Raw genomic sequence first — 17,695 nt, 5'->3', positions numbered from 1 at the left:
CTAAGATGCCATCATTTTGCATCAAGATTACTGTGGTAGCTGCCTTCACTATTACCATCCCCTTAGTAATGCACCACAGAGTGAACTTTTAAAAACATGCATCATACCGTATCGGCCCCCCAGTTATAATCTTCACATGGCTTCTCATCAAGTTAGAATATTATTACTGGGGCATGCAAAGCTGTACGTGATCTAATCCCAACCTGCCTTTCCAACCTCCTGTTACAAAAGCTTCTCCCCTACTGCACTGTCATTCTGTTTCTCTAATATATACACTATTACCTTAGGGCTTTTCTGTTAGCTGGTCTCTCTTCCCCTCGCTGTCAAATGAACTGCTCTTGTCATTTGGGTCTCAGCTTAGGGGTAACTTCTTCAAGGAGATTTATCTGATCTCTCGATTCCAAAAACATTCACTAGGTTACTGTCCCATCACCACCTTCTACTTCTTTGCATAGCACTTACCACTCGGCTACATTTTTTACTCATTTTTTTACTGCCTTTCCCATAAAAGCCTAATTTCCATGATAGCGGATACCTTTGTCCTGTCTTGATCACTGGATCCCCAGCACCTTGTACATCCCAGGCCTACAGCTGCCATTTGTTAAATGACTAAACAAACATGTTCCTGTTTTACTATTTGCTAAGAGTATTGTGTCAGTTCTTTTCAGGCTGCAAGTAGCATAAGTTATGTTTAAGTTACTTTATTTACTGAGTACATTAAAGGACAATAGGAAAAAACCTTGAGCTGCCCAGCTGGGCCAACAGGGACTAAAGAGTTATTCAGATGTCAGAGCCCCAGTGACCCTATGACTAGCTTCCATCAGCCTTAGCTGATGCTACCCTCTCCATTGCCCAGAGACTTATCTCCTCTGTTTTTAGAGTTACCTGCTACTCTTGATGACTCCTATGAGAGTCCTTCATTTGACCTTCCTGAGTGAGGACCTGATTAGGACACTGCTGTTGATGGAGCTGCTGATTCAAGAGTCTTCACAGGATACTGTCCCACCTCACCTAGGTTAGTGTTCAGCCTCCATGAAAACAGCTGAGACCAGGATGACAGGGATTATGTGGAGAAGGGATCCTCCAAAGAGGGGTGTGAGTGATGAAGGCATTCTGAGCCTTCCCAAAGTGGAAACATTTTTGTCAAGTAACTGTCCTGTCTGCATAATATATTTAAAGTTTTAAAATATATAAACATAAAAATAGACAATGAGACCAGGGACTGGCTAAGTACCCAAAGTATAAGACAAATGTATTCCGAAGATTAATCCTATTTCTGATCATTTCCCCAAAATTTGTCATCAAAATGTGCAAGTTTGAACAATATTTTATTTTTTAATAAAATAAGTTGTTTGCAAAATATCTAACTACCAATCATAAATTGCCCTCATGTAAAAAAGTATGGTCAGCTACAAACTTGAATGTGGATATAGAATTGTAGACTGAAATAAACGTGCTAAATTTTAAGTGTTTTCAGTTTAGGAAAATGGTACATTTGTTTTTAAAGATTTATTTTGATGTAACCTCAGTGGAGAGCAGTTTGGCTCAACATTTCTCAATAAATTAGCATTAGTGAGCAAAACCGTATCTATAAGGATATTCACTGCATAATGATTTGCAGTAGCAAAAGTCTAGAAAAAGCCTAAATTCCTATAAATAAGGGACAGATTAAATTACAGTACACTCTTAGAATGCTCTCCAGCTATTAAAAAAGTCAATCTATGTATGTTGATACTGAAAAAAATCTCCAGGTATATGGTTAAGAAGTGAAAAGCAGGTATAGAAATGTGGATGCCATACATTTTTTTATGTGGAAAAAAGTGTGGCTTCTGAAGAGAAGAAAAGCTGCTTGGGGTGAGAGAGACACTTTCAATCTACAAGTTGTTTAATCATCTGATTTCTTAAAATTCCATTTATGTATCATTTAAAAATTGAAAAAAATAGGACCTCATTTTCATACTAAGCAACAATGCATAGTACTGGCTTTCCACTGAGTTTTAAAGAAATAGGAGAGAAAACTCTGAATATTCAGTATTTCCTACATTGAGAAAAATTTTCCTGTCAGTACCTAAGAATATACTCATTCTCTGCCATTTTGCCTATTCTGCTTATATAATTTACAATAGGAAGGCCATAGAAATAGAATACCCCTAAGTACAGTATAAAGATTAAAACCATTTGCTATATAGGAAAATGCCTACTACCAAAGTGAGTGTCCCCCAAAGAAGAACTAGTGAGACAGGACTCTCATCATGTCATTGGGCTCTCCTGGGCATGCAACACAAATTATATAATTCTCCAATTAATGTAAAGAATGCTGTACAATTTTTTTTCTACCTCAGCTATTACAAAAGAGTAAGTGAGATGCTGGGCTTTATACTGCTTGTACAACCTTCATCCTTTCTTCTCTGCTTTAATACTTGTATTATCTTAAGTGTTATTTAATGAATTAGGACAGAGTAATGAAGAGAAATTCATATTTCCAGTTAGGACAGCATTGCAAATTTACAATTTTAAACACCCCAAATCTTCCATACATCTAACAATGGCAGATTTTTTAAAAGAGGGAAAAAATTTAAAACACATGGGTATGATTTAAAAAATAAGACAGACATTTTCAAACAACAGAAGAGGGACATCCATTAAGTAGTGAAAAGATGAGGTGAATCATCAGTTGAAGTTGAGAGACATTGGTCTGGGGACCTTGGGTGCTCTAGGTCTGGACTGGCAGAGGGCACTGTGGATTTTGATGCTTGGGGGACACTGGAAATTAAAACTGTTTTATGTAAGGCTGAGGGATATAAAACTGAAGCCCAGCTTACCTCCTAAAATCAGAGGCTGGGGTGGATTGGCCTCTCCTGTAAAGGAGACTAAAATAACACTATTTGCTGGCATTATCTTCAGATAAAGCTTCTAGTATGCCATGTGCATGGGGAGACAGGATGGAGAAATGGAGCCTCCATGCCAGCAACTGCACTGAGCTGTTTACCAGCTTAGGGATCGGAGGTACAATTATTTTCAATATTTTCCAGCCTTGTACCCCGGATATCCAAGAGCAGGCCTGAATCTGAATTCTGAGTCTTGAGGAAAAGAGCAGAGTCAACCACAAAACCTATAGTCAGTGCTGGAGGGTTGTCAAAAGGGAAGAAGAAAATATATATGGCTGCTTGAGATGAGCCTGCCGACAGACATTCTATATGTAAGAGGACTGACTACAGATGCCAACAAAGTTAGCAGTTAGGAGATGAGTTTACCTAAGGACAAAGAGACAAAGACAGTATGGCCATCTGAACATGAGCTTAAAATTAGTATACAAAGGATGCTCGAGAAGTGAGAACACCTCTTCCTTAAGATACTAGAGACAGTCAAACAGAGAATTAGTAAATTAAAGCATAGTTCTAAGGAACTGATCCACAGCACAGTACAGAGAGAAAAAATAGATTTAAAAATGTAAAAGTGCTTGAGAGATATAGGGGATACAATATATCCAACGGAGGCCCCAGGAAAAGGGAATAGAGAAAGGATGACAGAAGAACAATACTCAATAGGGAAATGGCAAAAGATATTATCCAGAATTAAAAAAATACTTGCTTTTTCAGATTTAAAGTGTATGCATAAGACTGAGATAAATAAATACAGACCCAAAAATTGACTTGATATTTTATGTCAAGTATAATGAGGAAAAAAAAAAAAGTACCATGTTACCAGATAGAGAAGATAGATGACAATCAGAATAAAAGCAGATTTCTATCAGCAACAATAGATGTTTAGAAGCAATGGGATAGACGGATTCTGGGAAGACTGGATTCAGAAAAATGATAAGTCTCTCTCTCTCCACTCAGACAACAATGGCCCTGATAGAATATGTCTATTCAACTATTTTGGAAACCTGGCCTGTAAAAGGCTTGCCAACTTCCAGGGGAAGTATTCCCACTCTGCAGAAATGTAATGGTACAGCCTCTGTAGAAAAGAGTATAGCAGTTCCTAAACAAATTTACCATATGGTCTAGCAATTCCACTTCTGAGTATGTATTCAAAAAACTGATGGGGCTCCTAGGAGGCTCAGTCAGTTAAGCGCCTGACTCTTGATTTTGGCTCAGGTTATGATCTCAGGGTCGTGAGATCGAGCCCCACATTGGGCCCCATGTTGGGCTCTGCACTCAGTGGGGAGTCTGTTTGAGATTCTTGCCCTCTCACTCTGCCCTTCCCCCCTGCTCATGTGCTTTCTCTCTCTCTCTCTAAAAAAAAATAAATAAAAATGTAAAGAAATAAAGTTTAAAAAAATTGAAAGCAGGGTCTCAAAGAGATATTTATACATCTGTGTTCACAGCAGCATTATTTACAATACTGAAAAAATGGAAATAATCCAGGCATCCCTCAATGGATAAACGCAATGTGATAAATGCATACAGTAGAATATTATTTAGTCTTAAAAAGGAAGGGAAAAAAAAAGGAAGGAAATTCTGATACATGATAAACATGGATGAATCTTGAGGATGTTATACTAAGTGAAATAAGCCAGTCACAAAAAGGGCAAGTACTATGTGATTCCACTTACATGAGATACTTCCAATAGTTAAAATCATAGACACAGAAAGTAGAATGGTGATTGTCAGTGGCTGTGGGAAAGGTGATTGGAAGTTGTTATTTAATGGGTAGAGTTCTAGCATTCTGGAACTGGATGGTGGTGATGGTCACACAACAATTTAAATGTACTTAATACCACCGAACTGTACACTTAAACATGATTAACATACTAAATTTTATGTTAAGTGTATTTTACTACAATAAAAAGTACTGTAAGAGGGGGAGAAAAAGCAATAGGATGATATTTTCAAAGTGCTAATGAAAATATTGCCAATGTAAATTTTATTATCAACAAAAGTCTAAAACATTTGACCCAATATTTGTAAGTGTTGCTGATAAACTACTAATCACAGAAAAAGAAACCCAGGAGACAGACATGAAATGTAAAGAATAAAGACACCGGTGGAAATTCACAAAATATATGAGTGGGACAGACTGCATCTTTCAAGTATGGTCATAGCAACACTTCGGGCCCTTGCTATTGGAGAACCCTGCCACACCTCCACCGAGAGACTGAGTCTATTGTCCCTGCCCTTGAAGCTGAGGAGACTTTGTGGCTGCCTAATGAGCAGGACACAGTGAAAGTGGCAATGTGTGACTTCTGAGGGTAGGTGACAGGGCTTCTGCATGGCTAACCTCTCTCTTGGGGACTTGCCCTGGGAACCCAGCTACCATGTTGTGGGGAAGCCCACACTAGCCTACACGGAGAAGCCACATGGAAAAGAAAACAAAGGGAGAAACTGAGGCCCCCAGCCAACAGCCAGATTTTCAAAGGAGGCTTTAAGCAGTGTGAAACAATGACACGCTGTCTCTAATTTGCCCTGCTCCAATTCCTAACTCATTCCTTCCATGAGCATAATACTGAATTTGGTTCTTTAGGTCACTGAGTTTTAGAACAATCTGTCACAAAGCTATATTGATTGGAACCGTTAGTATAGTTAACTGTTAAAAAAGACTTTAGTAACTACTATTACTACTAATGATAATAAAATCAAGGGTAGTAAGTAGAAGTTGTTTAGTAGACAAGTTTCTTGCTTGATTTGGGAGGAAGGTAAGGATAAATAAAATTCAGACTTTGATGACATTTTATAGTTAAGTGTGTGTACAAAAAAAATTGAAGATAAACATTAAAAAGGAACAGAAATGGAATCTATAGTCTCATCTAATCTAATCCAGCAAAAAGAAAAAGGTGGGGGAGGTAATAATGAAACCTTCATAAATGTCTACAATCAGAGCCAAACAAGGTAACATAACAACAAGCAACTGACTACTTCTCATTGTTTTTCAAGTTCTCAGAATTCTAGTTGACTTAGGCTATGTTAATGTAAAAACCCACGGTGTAGTAGGAATAAGTTCCGTGTCTCAGATTTTCAGACAGTATAAAGTTTGGAAAGTTTTGGTGTTTTCAGTCTTTTTTTTCCCCCCCCAGTTATAAGACCTTTACACTTTTGGAAGAGCATGTACATACAAAGTCTAAGAAAAGAAAAAAAAAAACATGATTTTTATTATACCATGTATTGTGGTATTTTAGTTAGACTGCCACCACAGTGATTGTTAAGGTTGGCTTTTTCAAATCTCCTTACCAGAAGAACATGGAAGAGAATTATTCTAAATAGTTTATTCTGAACCACTCTCACTACGGCAGCGGATTTATTAAGGAAGAGAACAGCATTCGTCTCCTTCGGCTAGGCATGGCTGCTTGTTAACCAACCTCATTTTTATTTAAATAACACAACAATAATGATCATTTGTGACGGTCAGTATTTGGTTCTCTTCATCAACACATGTCGCCAGTTTTTGTGTTTGCCATGTTCCCTTGCCTCTGTCCCTCCCTCTGCGACTCCGTACAGGCCACTGATGAATGCCCGGTGCAGGCTCTAAGCTGGGAAGGGAGACTTAGAAGCTACAGCTTCCCGCCACTGCTAAGCTATGAACTCTATCCCACTCGTCTCATTTCTAGGCCTCTGGGATCCAGGCCCTGGAGCCAAAGATGGCCAGCAGAATGAAGGAAAGCAGAGGAGGCTACCAGACAGCGGCCATGAGGGCTTCCTTTGCTCCTTTATTTACCTGCAAGGTGAGAGAGCTTTCTCCTGTCCCCAAGGAACGTAATGGTGCTTATGGAAATTACCACTTGTTGTGTCTTGGTTCACATGTTGCTTTATATTGATAATTTCACACTAGTGTCTTACCTCTTTAATCAGACTGCGTCCCCAAGGAGAAAGGAATGTTCTCAGAATTCTCTCACAAATGGATTTTCTCTATAAAAGGAAATTGAGTCTGTCCAAGGAACATAGTGACAGAAACACCAAGAAGCGAAAGACCTGGCCTCCCCTGACCCCCTCAGACAGAGTAAGCGCTACTCACTTTAAAGACAGAAAGCTCAGACTTGGAAAGCTCCAGATTCCGTCCCAGCCAGCCTGTCATACCCACCAAGCTGTCGTGAGACAGTGTCTGCGGTCCCTGCTGGCAATAAAATGCCGGAACAATGACATGGTGCCTTTACCGTCTACAGACAATAATGAGTGCAGAGAGCAGTTTCGTGCCATAGGCACACTTGTGACCTTGATCCTCGGGTGGACTCCTTCGGTGCTGTATTTTTTTCTTTTATACATAAAGGCACCATTCCACCCCACCTACAGCTCTCTTTCCCCTTGACACAGTCCCAAATATGGGCCCTAAGAGATGGCCTCTTGCTTGCCATTATAGTAAGAGTTGCTCATTTAGTTATTTAACATGACATGCCATTCCTCTTTTTCCTACATTAACGATTCAATAATCCTAGGGACACTCACCCAAAGGTGAAAGGCACCAGTCTTCTTCCTCCTCAGAGCATTCCCTCCCTATTTTATCATCTTCCCAGCAGAGTGTAAGGATCTTTGGAGAACATGAGCAATCAGTTGTCAACTCCTTTCTAAGTATAAAGAATGTCAAAATTCCCAAGTCCTCTTCTCTGGGTAGGTTGGACTTTGTTTTCCCATTAGAAGAGACCCGGAGGCTCATTGATCTGGACATATATTTTTCTCCCTCTCAACTGTTTCTTTTAAAGGCTTGTGAAGTTAGGCTTGACATTTATTGCCTACCAGACTAGAAAGACAGGAGGCAAGTGACAGCAAGAACAGCTGAACGGAACTGTGGATTCTGACGGACAAAGGGCTGTAGTGTGTGAGAGAGACAGAGATCTTTGTGCTGGTGGGGAGCATGTGACCAGCTGCCCCAGTTCGGCCAGAGCAGTTCCATTCGTTAGTCTACTTTTCTGGATTTTCTTCAAGATTCTGATTGAACCTGCCCTTTACTACACCCCTGCCCACCTCCCAGCCAAAGTCATTAGAAGGGAGGAGAAAAAGAGGGACCCCTATGAACGGCCATATGGCTTCCTTCATCCTCTATACCCTTCCTTCTGTTTTCTAAAATACAGTCTCCAAATATTTTAATCATGGATTTAATCAGTAAAACATATGGCCCCATTTATGAATTGTATCACATGTGCTATTTATGATGATGATTTGTGCTAATAAATCTTATAAAATACACAAAAATAAATTGTAAGAGTGACACAAAAGGAATGTAATAGAATTTTTCTTAATATTTCACCCTCTGTACCCTAAAACATCATTTGTGCCTGCCTGGGGTGTCTTCATCCTATTTGGGAGGCCACTGGCTAAAAGACAGTTACAGGCTGACCAAAGAAAAGTGTAGATGATGTGAGAAGCTGAGTCCTTCTTCTGACATCATTTGGGGATGTCACAACTCAGGCAGCTCCCCTGTGTTTCTGGACATTTCTGGAAAGATCATGCAAAAAAGTATAGGCAAGTATGCAACCAGTACCCAAACCCAGGGTTCTGGAGACCTGAAATATAGTTCCAGCCCTTTTGATTAGGCAGCTCTGCAAAAAATTCATTTAAACTCTGAGTTTAATGTCACTGGTAAATATGGTAGCTTTTCTGCCCATTTCTCCTTGTTGTAAATACCAAACGAGGTAACAGATTTGGAATTTCCTGCCTATTTCTCCTAATTATTATATTATCAAATAAGACAATGGATTTGCAAAGTTAACATGGACTCCCTTCCTCTCGGCACTCCCCTACCATAGAAAGGATCATTGGTGAAAATCCAAGTTTTTACAGTTTAGTGAACAGTTTTCTAACTATTCCTCTCAAGGTACTAAAAACATAAAAGGTAAGAAGTAGAAAAAAATTTTGGAGTTGAAAGAACCTAAAACATGATCTTGGCTGATGTTCTTATTTTGTGGATGGAGATACTGATGCTTAGAGGGCTAAGTGAGTTTCCCAGGATGACACAGCTGGCGAAAAGCCTCACTGGAACCTAGGCTTCATGTTTTAGAATAGATGCTGCCTTAAGGGCATCACAGACCATCACAGTTCTCTAGTACATCACTTATTCTTCTGTTTCTCTCAGTAGCAAATCAGGTCCTGATGAAATCCCATCTATATCTGTTGTCCATCACCAAAGATTTCCTCCTTTTTCAGACCCTTGAATCTCACAAGTCAGTCCCAGCCCCCAAACTGTCTCCAACTTTTTCTTTTTTTTAAAGATTTTACTTATTTATTCATGAGAGACAGAGAGAGAGAGAGAGAGAGAGAGAGAGAGGCAGAGACACAGGCAGAGGGAGAAGCAGGCTCCATGCAAGGGGCCCGACGTGGGACTCGATCCCAGGTCTCTGGGATCATGCCCTGGACTGAAGGCAGCGCTAAACTGCTGAGCCACCCGGGCTGCCCATCTTTCCTACTTTTATTCGACTCCTATTCTAATTGCCATGTGAGCTACCAGTGGTAATTTCTTATCAGGAAAGGATTGTCAGTTAGGTGCCCAGAGGTAGCAAAGTTCACAGTCATGGAGTTGTATGTCCCTTTCAAAGCACTGGCAACTCTTGTGTGTGTCACTTAAGGTGAAATAACTGACTCATGGAGGGTAAAAATAAGAAGGTAAAAATAACCTTCTTACAGAAGCCTCACACCAGAAGAAGACATGGATACTTTTGAGAAGGGAATTTAGAGACGAGTGGCAGAGACCATGGGGCAGGGGCTGGTTAAATGGATATATATTCCTTCTGGACTCTGTTTCACGGCTCAGGTTTGTTTCCATAGCCAGGAAGGCCTCTCCTCATTTCTCTTCTCTCCTGCCTCTCCTTTGGCTCCAGCCCGCCGTTCCCCATTTCCAACCTACCCATCCTCAAGCAATCTCTGATTTAATGTGAAATCCTGCTTATATTACATGTTCAGTGGTCTTGCTTTCCCGCACCCAGGTTTTTGTGGGTATTTAATGGAAAAATAGTTCTCTATGAGTAATATATATGAAATCTCAGGGTCCACGTTTCTAATGGGGTAAAGATAAGTTAGTGAATTTATCTAATAACATGCTTAAAAATGAAGCCTCAATCCACATTGTTACTATACGATAAAGCACTCAGAGATCCAAGGTGAAGACCTGGCAAGATATTTTTGTGATTTCCATTCATTTTTGGCTTTGGTCTCATAAAATATTCACTTGGTGTCTAACAGGATCGGAACGCAAATAACCAGATCACCAGAGCAACTTTTGAGAGCAAAGAAAAATGTATATATACTGTGTTACCAATTTGTCTTTTAGGAATTATGTGTTTAAGTGTTCATCCCACACTGGTTTGTGTATGGAAGAAAGTCCAGCATTTTCTCATTTGCTTCCCCTCCACCTGACTGTTGTTTTATAGTATGTTTGACACCAAAGCACCCAGCAAAGACCCTAGAACAAAGCATTTCATAAATGTTACTAAGTTTAACTGACTGGTGTTCAGACCCAGGAAAAGCTCAGATAAAAATATGAAATGTTGTGAGAGTTTTTTATCTAAATGTTAACATTAAATGCAATATGAGCTCAAACTTAAAAAAATAAATTGAAAATGATGAGTTAGAGGAGGGGGTAAAAGAAAGCAGACAGCAGACTCAGAGCTTGCCCAAAACATCTCAAAAAGTCAAACAGATGAAAGGCCCATGTTTCCTGGAATGTGTCAAAATACTCCTAAGGCAAGAAGTCTGCTAAATAATCACCAAAAGAAGGAGGATGGTGAGCAGAAATGATGGAGGAGGATGAGGGGTAGGTCAGGAGGTACCTGGAGCAGCCTAGAATTGTCCCGCCCATCATCTCCACAAGTGGGCTCCCAGTCGGCGGTGGGGGGGGCATCTAGGACAGACTCTTGCCATGCTCAGACCACTGGAGTCCATGGCATGAGAGGCAGAAGGAAGGAGGGACTCCTTGCTTCTTCACCTCTCACTCCTCTACCCATACCAGAAACTCAAAATATCTGAGGGCAAGGAAACAATCCTTCTGACTGCTAAGCTCTGATGTAGCGTTCGATGCAGTTCCAACACTTCCACTGGTCTTTGTCAGGGAAGCTTTCTGCTCTGAAGCCACTCATGTCCTTAAGTATATACATGTGAGTGCACATGTATGTGTGTGATGTGTGTGCACATGCATTGGTATGGAGGTAATGAGCTTTAATCTTAGGTTACATTCATCACACGAAGAATTCTTACTTTCTGGGGTGTAATGAGGATCACATTGGAGCAAATTTTTTTTCTTTTTTTCAGTACAAAGAGTAATTGGTGAAATTTTCTAATCATTTATCTGGACCTAAAGTGAAACTAGCAACTGACTGACCAAGCTGACAAACAACAGCAGAAACCTTCTCTAAGGTCTGAAACTTACCTTCAAGGCAACTTTCAAATTACAAAAATCTTTCCCAATACAATTAATGTTTTAAAATGGGCAGAAATTTATTTTACAGGACACTTACTACACCCTTCCTCCCTGTCTTGATCAAATGCTTTTCTATTCTATTTCACCATCTCATGACCTCTTCTCCATCCTCTAAAGATCCTCTGGAGCCTGACTGAGCCAGTTTGAGAGCTCCATTAACTAGAGCTACCAGGTGAGATCTCAAAGGCTCAGGTGATTTGCAAACTTACATAAATATCTTCCAGAAATATTCAGTTACCTAAAGTTCATGTACAGCATGCAGAAGACTGGGATGAGAGGAAGGATAAAAAGTCTACCACTACTCTGCCCCACACAGGAGTCACGGGTGGCCACGAGCATAAAACACAGTGTGCAACTATAAAATTTTAAATAGGTTTAGAATAACTTGGGGGACACCTGGGTGGCTCAGTGATTGAGCGCCTGCCTTCGGCCCAGGTCGTGATCCTGGAGTCCCGGGATCGAGTCCCACATCGGGCTCCCTGCATGGAGCTTGCTTCTCCCTCTGCCTGTCACTTCCTCTCTCTGTGTGTCTCTCATGAATAAATAAATAAAATCTTTAAAAAAATAATAATTCCTTGGGTACACGAATGTACTTTTTCAAATTTAATTTCATGACAGCTAATACAGATCACAGGTTTCTGATGAAAACTTAGTATCTAAACTGAAATGTGCTCTAAGTGGAAAACACATACCAGAAACAGAACATTTTGTATAAAAAAATCAGCCTTATTAATAAATACTTGTACTGATTAAATGTGGAAATCATGATAATATTTTGGATATATTGGGTTAAATAAAACACTTAAAATTAATTATCTCTTTCTTTTTACTTTTTTATTGTGACCACCAGAAAATTTAGGATTATGTATTATGGCTTACATTGTATTTTCATTCCATAGTGCTAGTCCAAAGGGCAGCTTGACTTAAATCCAGCTACTGTAGTTCATCCACCTGCCTAATCACACCTCTGGCAATAAAACTTAGTATTTCTTTGTCAAGCATAATTTTTATGCTTCAAACAGAATTACTTAAATCTTCAAAGGAAAACTGAAGTTGTGAAGGAAGAGAAGGCCAAAGGGACAAAAGGTTATCGCTAGTGAACTTCCTCTGTAAACAAGCAAATGCAACCGATTTTTACTATAGTGTCAGAAATTTGTGAGTTCTAATTCTTGAGCGAGATATAATAGATAGATATAGATGTAGATAGTGACAGAACAACAGAAAGATTTAAAGAAATGGAAGTTACAACAAAGAGGATAGGAAACTGCATTCTGACCAATTTTCCATAATACCATAACGGAAAAGTCCAAAATGGGAGAGGTTTTTTTTTAAGATTATTTATTATTTGAGAGATAGAGAGAATCCTCAAGCAGACTCCCCACTGAGTGTGGAGCCTGCTATGGGGCTCAATGCTACCACCTTGAGATTATGACTTGAACCAAAACCAAGAGCTGGCCACTTACCCGAATGAGACACCCTGGCATCCTGGGAGAGGAATATTTTAAATTCTCATAGTTCTGTCAATGGAACTTAGGACTTACAGGACATTACATTACATTACGTTTCTAACGACATGGTGACTAAAGGACATCAAGGGGTGGATGTGGGAGAGCAGGGGTTCATGGGGAGAACAGCACTCGAAGTATTTCCAAATCAGAGATTCATCTCTGCATATTTTTACTTTGTTTTTTCTTTTTAGAAAGCTTAGCAAACTTCTAGGATAAGCTGCTTCTGTGACTTAAAAATCCTCTCCTTGAAATCTTTAACACTAGCTTGCAAATCACTATCAGAGATAATTTCCATGAACGGTACCTGTGTGCTTTGCACTCCCACTGCCTCTTACATGGCAAATGTACCTCCAAACACATTCATTTATATACCTAATCCAACTGATAGCTCCACTATCTACCCTGCCAGGGTGTGGAAACCCGAGTTACTTTCAACGTATCCTTCCTTCTTACCTCTCCAACACCTAGTCAATTAATCACCATGTCAACAATTTCTCAATTTCACCCTCTATCTCCAGGCCCACTCATCATCTCTACACTGGACTGCATAACTCATCTCCTGGAAGTATTACTCAGTATTACTCCCCTGGAAGCCATATGTCAAGACATTTAAAAAATTATCTAACATTTACATCTGACCACATCGTTCACTACTTCAATACATTCAAAAACTATATACCACGCAGAGAATTCAGGTTATTTTGCCTGGCCTGCAAGGTCCTCAGCGCCTGGCACTTTCCTACCAATCTCTTCAACTTTACCACCTGTTGCTTCTTGACTCACACTTTATGCTTAAATAATATCAACTATTTATGATTCTCTGCAGGCCCTATGCTATTTTATGACTTTCTGCCCTGGCTTAAACTATACTCATTCCTCTATCTGGAACACCTTTCCCATTTCTTTTAATATTGCTTATCCCTCAAGACCTGATTTAGTCATAATCTCTGACATGAAATCTTCCCTGAACTTTCAGGCTGAGCTGTGGCACTCTCTTCTCTGGGCTCCCACACCACAGGGGGCAGATTTCTAGTTCAGCACTTAACATGCTGTGCTGAAACTATTAACATTACCTGCTATGTGTCTGCCTTCTCCTGCTAGACTCTAAGATCCGCTGAAGCAGGGGTAAACTAACTAACTTTTGTTAGTCCCACTGCTAATACCAGCTGGCTTTTGGTAAATATTTGTTGGAGTGAATGGAACAAGAGGAAGTATCTAAAGGATTGGGGTCGGAGGCCTCTACTCCTGTAAAGTCAGAGCTTAGACTCTTGGTGGCCTCACTGCAGGGCAGGGGACTACAATTGTAGGAAAACAATAACAAGGTGGAAGAATGAGAGAGAAGTAGCCACAAGCTGTTGACATGAAAAACAAAATTCTTGAGGGAGGACTTTACATAATCAGTGAGCACATGGGGAGGGCCATGCTGGCAGCCTCTACGCTGTGCTCTTTTGCTTCTACTATCCACCAGGAAGCATGTGGCCTTACTGTAACACTGCCCATCTCTGGACCTTTCATTCTACCCCTAAAAATTGTTTTATTAGACTCTACCTGCATGAAAAAATTGGGGCTTCAGGGGGTATAATTTTCCAAAGTCCAAACAAATCTGATTGTGTTCATTATTAAAACAAGATATGGTAGATTTAAGAGCCAGCCCTTAGGAAACCAACACACTGACTCTCAGTATGAGGAACAGATGTAGCTGAGAGCAATATCCAAATGACTTACCCAATGACCATTTCAAGGAAGTTTTCTGATGACTTTCCCAGTTGGCAACCAATGCTTAGTGGGCCAGAGTGTGACAGCTGTCCATTTCCTTCCCGGGAAGATCAGTGGGACCTGGAAGACAAATCGGCAGTCTTAATTGCTGGCTCAGCACCAGAGGCTTTGAGGGGATGAGTGGCTAATGGCGATGCTGGCTTTCTTTTATGTTTTGTTACGGTTTCTCCAGGCTGGGTGTACTTGAAGTGTCTAGGGATTCTAACGTTTCACCTCCCACTTTGATGAGGTACCATCATCATCACAAATGGGTACCAGCAGCCTCTTCGTCCATGTTTGTATTCGGCTTTACTGCAGTGGCAAACCAGTCACCCTAAACAGAGCTGATCTTGTGGCTTGAGATTTTCCAAGCCAGATGTGCAGATGAATGTGCAGATTAACAACAGGAAAGCATATTTGAAAAGCTTTCAAGTCCACTTGAACTTTTGTAGGTCTCCCATGCACTCTCTGAGACCAAGGCTTAGGAAAGGTTCTGTGCTCTCGGATCACAGTGGCCTGGAGATCCTGCAAACAGGCAGGTATTTCCACATCATGACATTGAGACAACAGTACCCTGCGGATTGAGCAGAGCGGCCTCTCCCTCCTCTTCCCACACTTCTGCACAGAGGAATTGACCCCAGGAAAGTACAGTGTGATCTGGGACAGCAGGAAGAGGTAGGCAGAGTAGCAGTGACAAGAGAAAGAGCAGCAAGGTCAAGACTAATGGCAGAGTAGTAGAAGGGAGGTGACGGTCTGGGAAGAGAGGCAAGTCTGAGAACCCTGCATTATGCTGTCAAATGCTAAACTAAGTGAATCTTACTCCCTTTTAGACTGTGGGAAAGGGTGATTATGATTGAGACTGGTTTCCCACATCATTCTCTACTGATCATAACTCTCCAAATGTCAAGCAGATGAGAGATTACATCAGATATAAGACATGCAGTTGAGCCCAGCTAGAAAGGGCACAATAAAGGTTAAATAATAAGTGTTGCCCATTTACAGCCACATACAATCAGAAGTGAAGCTGTCCTCATACACATTTTCTTTATACCATTCCACGCATTGTGAAAGGCTTCCCAGCAAAGTCTTATGCCATCAGGTATTTGTTCCTGTATGTGACATCCCAAGTCTGAATGGCTAAAGTACACCCCTGTGTGCCAAATGCCTACTGCATGAAGGGACCAGCTGTTGGTCCTGGCCAGCTGCTGACCCAGACGGGTTCTGCACAGAAAACAAACACCTTGTATGGAATATGCTGTAGCCTCTACTGATGCCCGAATGAACTGGGGTTGGCAAGACCTCTCAAGGAAAATCTCAGCTGCTAAATTTCCTTCTGTCCAAACAAAGAACTCCTCCTACTTAGTCAACAGAGGTAGTACAGACAATGTCTTGGCCCCTGTAGCCATCCTCACACACTGGTTCATCTCTGTGACTACTCTGTGGTGAGGTCAGTCTGACCTTGTCACTTACCAACTTCTCCCTTTGCTTACCCACTCTAGCTATGCCAGCCTTCTAGATGTTCCTTCCTCAGCTGTGGGCCTTTGCACTTGTACTTCTACCTCAAGGCTCTCCCCTAGTCTTTCCAGGGCTAGCTCCCTGGGTTGACTTTTTGCTTGAATATCACAACCTTAGAAAGGCTTTCCTGACAAGGTCATCAAACAACTCTTCCTATCCACTCCCTTCCCTCCCTACATGTTCTATTTATTACCCTACCCTAAATTTTCTGCAAGCAGTTTTAACAACCTTACAGTTATATGAATCCTTGTTTGGTTATTTTGATGGTGCTGTCTGTGTCTGCAACTAAAATGTAAGATCTGCATCGGTAAGGGCTTTTTATCTCTACTGATTTCTAGTGCTGAGACAGTGCTTGATATGTGGTAGGGCAGCAATATATACTGGTTGACTGAATGAGTGAATGATGTGAAAAAAATGTACAGTTTACTGGCTTACTTCACATCATCCCATTAGACAGAGGGGGAGATGTGACTCAAACCAGGTCTTTGGACTTCAGATTCCATGCTATTTCCTGTACACAAGGTTGCCTCTATTGCAAAACTTGCATTTGGTTTCAATGTTTACTCAAGGGGGAAATAAACTAATCTAGACAGGAATCCTAAGGCCACTGTCACTGCTCTCAAGATTTTAACTATTTTCATGATATATTATTAGGCATTTTATTTTTAACCCTCTCAAAGCTGAAAGCAGCACCTTCCCTAAGAAAGGGCAAAGGCAGACACCTAAAAAAAAATCATTTCTGTAGGAGTGGGAGCTGCTAACCCTCAATAAATTTGGAGTGTTTCCAATGGGCTTCAAATAATGAGTGATAATAAGCTTTCCCAGAGGGCAGAAGGCTCACCATCTCAACTTCAAGTGAACAGATTCAAGCCCTGAGTATAGTGTGTTGCTCAAATGGTCACCTCAGGTATGGATAATAGTGACTTTCTTGACTCCCCAGGTCCCTGATAGAAAAGATCTCTCTCCTTGAGATTTGTGGTACTTGCTTTCTTCTTCTTATATGGTCCTCATCTCAAGGTCCACAGACATGAAAGACTATATCAATTCTAAAGACTTCATTATGTGCTTATTAATATGCATCAAACATTTATATTATCATTATTTATTATTAAGGTTTTTTTCAGATATAGAAGTGATATATGCTCATTCTATGAAATCTGGAAAATAAAACTCCTAAATAAGAGAATTATTTGTCATCTCACCTAACTTTACAGATGAACTACAGAATCATTTAATCAAGCCCAAAAATGAAAAATTCTATTGGAAATGTATTTTAGATTTCTTTTTATATTTCATTAAACTTGCACATTGACTTGTGAAGAATTAATATTTTTATAATATTCAGACTTTAATTCTGTAAGCATGATATACATTTCCATTTGTTTATTTTAGAAATATATCTGTGTATATATACATATGCAAAAATATCTCAATGTCACATACATTATTTGTAATATATGTACTATATGTACACACATTCTAGGTACAGATGCAGATATGATCAAATATATGCAGGACTTCTATGAAGAAACATGCAAAACTTCGCTGTGGTATATAACAAAAAGATGTATGTAGGT

At 40.2% G+C, this 17,695-nt stretch overlaps 1 long non-coding RNA gene across 3 annotated transcripts in view; it reads right to left on the bottom strand.

The window, feature by feature from the left end:
- LOC112660044 (uncharacterized) overlaps positions 1-17,695 on the bottom strand; it is a 234,037-nt gene that overhangs the window by 44,184 nt on the left and 172,158 nt on the right. For all 3 annotated transcript variants that reach the window (XR_007406836.1, XR_007406837.1, XR_007406840.1), the window contains one exon: positions 14,574-14,684. This is a non-coding gene — a long non-coding RNA (uncharacterized LOC112660044). The remainder of the gene's footprint in view (positions 1-14,573; positions 14,685-17,695) is intronic.

The sequence above is a fragment of the Canis lupus genome, chromosome 2, assembly GCF_003254725.2.
Source record: "Canis lupus dingo isolate Sandy chromosome 2, ASM325472v2, whole genome shotgun sequence".
NCBI lineage: Eukaryota > Metazoa > Chordata > Mammalia > Carnivora > Canidae > Canis > Canis lupus.
The sequence above is the reverse complement of the archived record's forward strand: the minus strand, read 5'-3'. Positions and strand labels throughout refer to the sequence as shown.